Source organism: Pteropus alecto, unplaced genomic scaffold, assembly GCF_000325575.1.
Source record: "Pteropus alecto unplaced genomic scaffold, ASM32557v1 scaffold403, whole genome shotgun sequence".
NCBI classification, from domain to species: Eukaryota; Metazoa; Chordata; class Mammalia; order Chiroptera; family Pteropodidae; genus Pteropus; species Pteropus alecto.
In genome coordinates this window covers 223,942-233,993 of record NW_006434097.1, presented here as the reverse complement: position 1 = coordinate 233,993, position 10,052 = coordinate 223,942, and positions in this window count along the sequence as shown.

Here is a 10,052-nt window from a genome sequence, read left to right as displayed (position 1 = left end):
TAGATTAAACAACATGCTACTGAAGAATAACTGGGTCAGAGAAGAAATAAAAAGAGAGATCAAGAGATACATAGAAATGAATGATAATGATAGTACAGCATATCAAAACTTTTGGGACATGGCAAAAGTGGTCATAAGAGGAATATTCATATCATTACAGGCCTATCTCCAAAAACAAGAATGAGCCCAAATAAACAATCTAACACTTCTTCTTTAAAAAAACTAGAAAAGGAAGAACTAATGAAGCCTAAAATCATCAAAAGAAAAGAAATAATCAAAATTAGAGCAGAATTAAATGAAATTGGAAAAAAAAAAGAAAAAAAATAAATGTAACAAAGTTCTAGTTCTAAGGGAAGGTTGATAAAATTGACAAACCCCTGGCTAGACTCACTAAAGAAAAAATAGAAAGGACACAAATAAACAAAATCAAGGAGGAAAGGGGGGAAATTATGACAGACACCGCAGTAATACAAAGAATCTTACAGGAATACTATGAAAAAGTATATAATACAAATTTAATAACCTAGAAGAAATGAACCAGTACTTAGAAAGATACAACCTTCATAGATTGAATCAAGAAGAAATGGAAAATATAAATAGACGGATCAGCAGTATAGAAATTGAAATAATCATTAAAAACCTACCAAAAAGTAAAAGTTCAGGACGAGATGGCTTCACCAGTGAATTCTACCAAATATTCAAAGAAGATTTAATACCAACTCTCCTCAAACTATTCCAGTAAATCAAAGAGGAGGCAATGCTTCCTACCTAATTTTAGGATGCCAATATTACCCTGATACCAAAACCTGGTAAAGATAACAGAAAAAAAAGAAAACTACAGACCAATATCTCTTATAAACACAGATGCAAAAATTCTAAATAAGATACTAACAATTGCATATTTGTACAGCCACTATGGAAAACAGTGTGGAGGTTTCTCAAAAAATTAAAAAAGAATATACCTTTTGACCCAGCAATTTCACTTCTCATTATTTATCCAACAAAAACCAAAACAATAATTCATATAGATCTGTGTACCCCAATATGCATGGCAGCATAATTTACAACAGCCAAGATATGGAAGCAACTTAAATGCCCATCAACAGATAATTGGATAAATAAATTATGGTTCATATATACAATGCAATATTACTCAGCCCTTAAAAAACATGAGGTCCTATCATTTGCAACAATATGGATAGACCAAGAAGTTGTTATCCTGAGTGAAATAAATCAGACAGAGAAAGATAAATACCATATAATTTCACTTATATGCAGAATCTAAAGAACAGAAAGAACAAATTATTCAAAAACAGACTCACAAATAGTGGACAATTTGGTGACGGACAGAGGGGAGGGAGGGTTGTGGGGCTGGGAGAATGGGGTGCAGGGTAAAAGAAGTACAAATTAGTAGCTTATAGCTGGTCATGGGGATTAGGAACATGGCATAAGAAATGCAGTTAGCTTTAATATGATGGCTAGGTGGAGGGTCAAGGAAAGGAGGGAATAGTTTTATGAACTAAATAGATGTCTAACCAATGTACTGTATACTTAAAACTAATTAAAATTAATAAAAGATTTTACACTATAATCAGGTGAGCTTCATCCCAGGTGCACAGGTATGGTTCAGCATATGCAAATTGATTAATGTGATATTCCACATAAACAAATTAAAAAATAAGAATTATATGTTCATATCAATAGATGCAGAAAATGCCGTTGACAAGATACAGCATCCATTCACAATCAAAACACTTAACAAAATTGGTATAGAAGGAAAGTACCTTAACATGATAAAGGCCATGTATAATAAACCCTTAGCCAACATTATACCGAATGGTGAAAAATAAAAACCTTCCCTCTAAGATCAGGAACAAGACAAGGCGGTCCACTATAGCGACTGTTTTTTAATATAACATTGGCGATCCTAGAGAGTAAAAGCAGATAAGAGAAAGATGTAAAAGGGCACCCCAATAGGAATTGAAAAAGTCAAACTGTCACTATTTGTGGATGACATGATTCTCTATATAGAAAACTCTAAAGACTCCACATGAACACTGCTGGAAACAACAAACAAATACAGTAAATTTTCTGGATACAAATCAATGTTCAAAAATCCATAGCTTTCCTATACTCTAATAATGAAGTGTCAGGAAAAAAAAGTGGAAAAAATAATTCCTTTTGAAATTACAACAAAAAGAATAAAATACCTAGGAATAAATCTAACGAAACATGTGAAGGACCTATATAATGAGAACTATAAGACCTTATTAAAAGAAATCAAAGAAAATAAAAGGAATGAAAAGGTATTCCATTTTTGGGGAGTTAGAAGAATCAACATAGTTACAATGACCTTATTACCTAAAACATTATACAGATTTAACACAATCCCTTTCGAAATACCGTCGGCATTTTTTAAAGAAGTAGAAACAAAAATCATCAGATTTGTGTGGAAGCACAAAAGACCCTGAATCACCAAATCTATTCTGAGGAAGAAAAACAAGGCTGGAAGCATAACTCTGCCCAACGTCAAATTATAATACGAAGAGATAATAATCAAAACAGCATGATATTGGCAGAAAAACAGACACATAGACCAGTTGAACAGAAAGAAGAGTTCAGAAATAAACACATATTTACATGGGCAAAAAAAGTTTCGATGAAAAAAAAAAAAGCCAAAAATATACAGTGGAGAAAGGAAAGCCTCTTAAATAAACAGTGCTAGAAAAACTGGAAAGCCACCTGTAAAAGAATGAAACTAGACTGTTTTCTAACATCGCACACCAAAATTAACTCAGAATGGATTAAGGACTTGAATATAAGACCTGAAAAAAATAAATTGCATAGGAGAAAACATAGGAACTAATCTCAGAGACCTTGAACTTAAAAAGGGTTTTATGAATTCGACCTCAAAGTCAAGGGAAGTAAAAGCAAAAATAAATGAATGGGACTACATCAAACTAAAAAGCTTTTGGACAGCACAAGAAACTGTCAACAAGGTCAAGAGACAATCATCCGAATGGGAAAATATATTTGCAAGCCACACCTACAATAAGGGCCTAATATCCAAAATATACAACAGCAACAACAACAACGACAACAACAACAACAAAATCCTCATGCAACTCAATAACAACAAAAAAAATCTAATTAAAAAACGGGCAGAGGATCTGAACAGACATTTCTTCCAAGAAGACATACAAATGACCAACATACATATGAAAGGATGCTCAAGATCGCTAGCTATTATGGAAATGCAAATCAAAACCACAATGGGATACCATCTCACACCTGTTAGAATATCTATGGTGGGACTGCACATTGGTACAGCCACTATGGAAAACAGTATGGAGGTTCCTCAAAAAACTAAGGATTGTTCTACCATATGACCCAGCAATTCCTCTCCCAGGTGTTTACCCTAAAGTCTCAAAAACTCATATCCGAGAACATATTTGCACACCGATGTTCATCATAGCATTATTCACAGTGTCCAGGACATGGAAGCAATCAAAGTGCCCTTCAATTGATGACTGTGTAAAGAAGCTGTGTTACATATATACAATGGAATATCACTTAGCCATTTGAAGAGATGAAACACTGCCATTTGCAACAACATGGATTGATCTTGAGATAATCATGCTAAGCGAAATAAGCCAGACAGAAAAATTTGAAAACCCCTTGATAACACTTATATGTGAGATATAAACTTAAAAGCAACAAACGAACAGGACAAAGAAACAGAGACTCATAGATTTGGACAATAGACTAGTGGTTATCAGAAGGAAGGGAGGAGGAGCGACGGGGGAGGTAGATGAGGTAAAAGGGGTTAAATATGTGGCAACAGAAAGAAATCTAATTATAGGCAGTGAATGTACAATTCAATATATATATGACTTACTGTTGAATTGTACACCTGAAACTGACTGGATTTCATTAACCAATATCACTATAATAAAAATAAAGAAAAATAAATAAAAATTTTTAAAAAGTCATAAGAATGTAGAATATATCATAGGGAATGTAGTCTATACTATTATTATAATTATGTATGGTGTCAGGTGGGAACTAGATTTATCATGGTGATAACGTTGTAGGTTATATAAATGTCTAATCACAGTGTTATACACCTGAAACTAATATAATGTATGTCAACTATAATTTTAAAAATATATAAAATAAGTAGATGTGAAAACCATAATATTTCAAATGCTACCTCATGTAAGTAATTACTAGAAAATAGAAACTGGCAGCCAGATGGTTCAATTTAGCCTGTAGTCAAGATTTTTTTTTGTTCACATAGGTTATTTTTTACTTAAATTTAATTATAACCTACATACAGAGATTTATACAAGTCATAAGTTAAAATTAAAATAATTTTTCCAAGTTGAACATACCTAAGTTAAATAATATAACATTATAAGCCCTCCATAAATTCCTCTTATGCTCATTTTTAGTCATTACCCACATCTCTAGTGAAGGTAACTCCGATCTTGACTTTTAATAATATGGATTAATTTTATCTCCTTTTGAATATTATATAAATGGTATCATAAAGCATGTCCACTTTGGTATATGGCTTCTTTCACTCAACATTTTGTTTGTGAAACTGAATTATATTTTTATGTGAAGTCATTTGGCCAGTATATGAACATACCAGATTCCATTGTATGAATATGCCATAATTTATTCCTTTTACTGTTGATGGGAGTTTAGATAGTTTTTAGTTTTAGACTATTATGAATACAACTTTTACACATATTCTTGTGCATATCTTTGGTGATATGCATTTCTGTTGAGTGTATTCCTACCTAGGAGTGGAATTTCTGGGTCATGGAGCATGTATCCATTTTGCCAACCAATTTTCTAAAGAGGTTTAATCAATTTACACTTGCATTAGAACAGTGTATGTTAGGTGGTATAAAGCTAGATGCTATATATTAAGCTAATAAATGTAAAAATATTGATGAAAGAGATAATTTGAGGAGGAAATAGAAATTACTCTATAGAAGGCACTGCTAGATGCATGTCATAATATCCATTCTCAACTCCTTTCCTCTGCCCACTTCCATTTAGAAGGTAGAAAAGCTAAATAGTTAGGTTCACAGATTCTCTTGCAAATAGAGATAGCCATATAATCAGTTTGGGTTAATATAATAATAAGTCTGCTGATGGTTGTTGGGTCAGCTTTTGCTTTCCTGATAATAGAGGCATTATTAGAAAGTACCATTTCTTTCCTCACCATTTCTTTTTTTGAAGATGGCTGTGATGTCTGATGCTATAACAGCCATACTGCTATCATGTGACAGACAAACTATCCATGATATTTTGAGCTATTGAACTGATACTAGCATCTATCTATCTCAAAATTTATTATTATAATAGAAAAAAATGCCTATTTGTTTAACCCAATATCAGTTGTGTTTTCTGTTACTTATAGTTGAACAAATTCTTAAGTGACAAATACTGAAATTCACAAATAGAGAATCTAAATAGTAAGTTTGGCAACTTTAACAAATAAAAATACAGGAAACTTACAAATAAATGAATTTTGAAGTTAAAAACACAATATCATTTACATTAGCATTCCAGAAATGAAATACTTATGCATAAATTTAACAAAATCTATATGTAAGACCTATTTGAGGAAAACTACATAACTCTGATGAATGAAATCAAAGAACCGAATAAGTAGAAAGATATCCAACGTTCATGAATAGGAAGGCTCAATATTATCAAGATGTCTGTTCTTCCCAACTTGATCAATGAAATCGACACAATTGTAATAAAAAAATCCAGCAAGTTATTTCATGAATATTGACAAACTGATTCTAAAGTTTACATGGTGAAGTAAAAAACCTAGAATAGCCAATACAATATTGAAGGAGAACAAAGTTGGAGGTCTGAATACCAAACTTTAAGACTTGATATAAAGCTACAGTTATCAAGACAGTGTGGTATTGGTGAAAGAAGAGACTAATAGATCAATGGAACAGAATAGAGAGCCCAGAAATAGATCTACATAAATATAGTCAACTGATCTTTGACAAAGGAGCAAAGGCAATACATTGCAGCAAAGATAATCTCTTCAACAAGTTATGCTGGAATAACTGGATATCTATAAGCAAAAAAAAAAAAAAAAAAAAAAAAAAAAAAAACCTGAATCTAGACCCAGAATTTATACCCTCTATTTAAAAAATTCAAAATGGATTATAGCTCTAAATATAAAACGCTTAGAAAATAATATAGGAAAAACATCTAGGTGACTTTGGGTATGATGATACCTTTTTGGAAAAAGCACCAAAGGCATGATCGATGAAATAAATAACTAATAAACTGGAAATCATTAAAATTAAAAACTTCTGCTCTGTGAAAAACATTGTAAAGAGAATTAGAAGACAAGCTACAGGTTGGGAAAAAATGTTTACAAAAGACACATCAAATAAAGAATGTTATCCAAGATACAAAGAACTTTTATATGTCACTAATAAGAAAACAAACAATTCAACTGAAAAATAGGCCAAGGATTAGCAGACATCTCACCAAAGAAGATATACAGGTTGAAAATAAGCATATTAAAAGAGACTCTACATCATATGTTATCAGGTAAAAAATAATAATAATAATAATGAGGACTTCTATTCAAGATTGTGTAGTAGGTAGATGCCGTGCTTGCCTCCTCTCATGACCACATCAAAATTACAACTAAACTAGAGAACAATCATTGGGAGTTGCCTGAGGTCTGGCTGAACAGAAGTTCTACAACTGGGGATGTAAGAAATAGGCTATCTGGAGACAAATAGAAGGGACAGAAGATTGATATGGGCTAGTCCCAGACCTGCATGTGGCGGTTGAGAATCAGAGGGATATCTCAGTTACAGAGGTCCCCATGGAAGAGTGAGAGGTCCTGGCCATACACTGGGCTTCCCAGTCCAGGGTTTCAGTGCCAGAAAGAGAAATCCCCACAATCTCTGGCTGTGAAAACCAGAGGAGAATTTGACCGAGTGAGACAAAGGGCTGTGGGAATCAGAAATTCCTGTAAAAGGGCCCATGTAAGGACTTACTGACAGACTCACTTGCTCGGAACTCCAGCAGTGGGGTAGCTGCTCAAAATGTGCCAGAGACATATGGAGGGAGCTAAATTGTCCAGTTTCAGGGTGAGGGCTGGAAGGGCAGCTTTCTCCTAGACAGAAGTGTTGACTGAATCCATTGCTCTTTTGTTGCACCCTCCCTGGCATGCAGACCAAGGTGAATGCCATATCTGAATCTCAATCAACCTGGCTAACACAGGTTGCCCAGCCCAGGTGATTCGCCGAGACCCTACCCCTCCCAACTTGCAAGACACCTCCAGTGGCTTTTCCATACAAACAGCCTGTCTTGGCCCATAGTGTGGAATTTCATATAATGTCTTAAAGGTTCACACAATGCAAACAAGTAGTATCTGGCCTCAGCATTTCCTGTACCTCTTGCTGAGCAGCCTCAAGCCTGGCACTAGCAACAGCTGGACACGGTTTCTGGCTTTGCCTCTTGAGGCACCTCTAAGTCCAACCTCTGGCTTTGCCTCTTGAGGCGGTGGCCATCTGTGAATTGCTTGGTGATTGTTGCCAGGTGGCCTCAGGAAATGCAAAGGCAGTAGCTGAACATGGCCTGTGGTGGATCCCTTCCCAGGCTGGAATGACTAGTGGCTGGCTTCCACTGAGCTGAAGTACAACTAGGAGCTGCATCCAAGGATGACACACACCGAGGGCAGACTGGGCAGGCACCAGAGCCCTGCTAAAGTAAATTCTGCTATGTAGGGTCAGCCCCTCACCAGCCAGTCCTCACAAACAGACCAAAGCTCAATTCTTCCCACTGATGTGCAAACAGCAACCAAGGCTCAACTACAACAGAAGGGCACATACAACTCATTCAAGAGACACACCTGAAGCATCCTGTTCAGGTGACTAGGGAAGACTGTGCCACTGGGCCCCACAGGACACCTACACATACAGCTGCTTTACTAAGACCAGGAGACATTGGAACCTTATCTAATACACAGAAACAAACACAGGGAGGCAGCCAAAATGGAAAGACAAAAGAAACATGTCTCAAATGGAAGAACAGAACAAAGCTCCAGAAAAAGATAAAAAATATGAATATTGGCAATAACTATATATCTATCAACAATTGATTTAAATGTGAATGGATTAAAGTCTCCAATCAAAAGATAAGTGGCTGAATGGCTAAGAAAACAAGGCCCTTACATATGCTGCCTACAAGAGACTCACTTCATATCGAAAGGTATATACAGACTGAAAGTAAAGGGATGGAAAAATTTATTTCATAAAAATGGAAATGAAAAACAATCTGGGGTAGCATTACTTACATCAGACAAAATAGATTTAAAACAAAGATTGTAACAAGAGACAAAGAAGCACCCAGAAAGCCCACTTCTGTGTATTTATCTGAAGAAACCCTAAATCCTACTTAGAAGGGACATGTGCATCTCTGCATGAAATCTTGACATCTGCAATAACATGCATGGTCCTAGATGGTAGTGTACTGCGCAGAGTAAGTAAGACAGAGGAAGATTAATGCTATATGATTTCACTTACATGTGGAATCTAAAGAAAAAAAAATAAGCAAACAAACAAAACAGAAAAAAAAATCATAGATACAGAGAATATTTTGAGAGTTGCCAGATGTGAGGGGTGTTGGGATGGGTAAAAAAAGAGAAGGGATTAAGAAGTGCAAAATGGTAGTTACAAAATATTCATGGGGATGTGAAGTATACCATTAAAGGAAGAGAAGTTGCATAATTCATTTTATAAAACTAAGATATTCAAAGTCAAACAAAAGAAAGATAACACACTAAAGAAAATTAACAGCTTAGACTTAATAAACTATGTGTAAGCAGTCCAAATGAAATCTTAAGAAATTAAAAATTATGAGTACATAAAATAATACATACTGTCAAATTAGGATTTATTACAACAACCTAAAGATAATGTAATGTTAGGGAAGATATTACTGAATACATTAATAGATTGAAGAAGAAAAAGTACATTATATCAATACGAATAAAAAAATTAAAAGAACTTGTATTTAATTAGTGCTTACTCTGTGCAGACTGTGAATATCAAGAGTCCAAAAGGGCATTTGAAAAACGAAAAACCCATAGCAGATTTCAAAAATACGTCTTGCCAGTCAAGATGGCATAGTAAGGAAGGAGACATCTCTTCTCATGGCCACATTAAAATTACAACTAAACTACAGAACAACCACCATTTGGAGTCACCTGAGGTATGGCTGAACAGAAGTCTTACAACTGGGGACTTACATAAGAGGCCACCTTGAGACTTATAGGTGGGGCGAAGTTGTGGAAAGAGCTGGTCCCACAATTGCATGTGGCAGTTGAAAATTGAAAGGGATATCTCGGCTGCATAAGTACTCCCAGAAGAGAGAGGGGCCCCAGCCCCACACAGGGCTCCCCAGCCCCACACAGGGCTCCCCAGCCCAGGGTTCTAGTGGCTTTAGGAAGCGTGGTGACTGCAGTTGAACTTAGCCTAGGGAAGGACCACTCCCAGGAGACTCTAGAGCCAGCATGATCAGTGGCTGTCTTCACCCTGAGGTGGAGCATAACCTGAGGCTTCATCTGAGGAAGACACACCCAAAGGACAGACTGGGCAGGCACCAGAACCCTGCTAAAGCAAATCCTGCTCCATAGGTTCTGCCCCTCACCAATCAGTCATTACAATCAATCAGCCAAAGGGAATCTCTCTCATTGATGCACAAACAGCAACTAAATCTCAATTAAAATAAGAGGGCACACACAACCCATACAAGAGACATACCTGGAGCACCTGGCACAGTTGATGAGGAAAGACTGTGCAACTGGGCCCCACAAGACACCTACTAAATAAGGCCACTCTACTAAGACTGTGAGACTTAGGAGCCCTACCTGATACATAAACACAAACACAGGTAAGTAGCCAAAATAGAAGACAAAGAAACATGTCCCACATGAAAGAACAGAACAAAGCTCCAGAAAAGGAACTATATATATAAATATATAT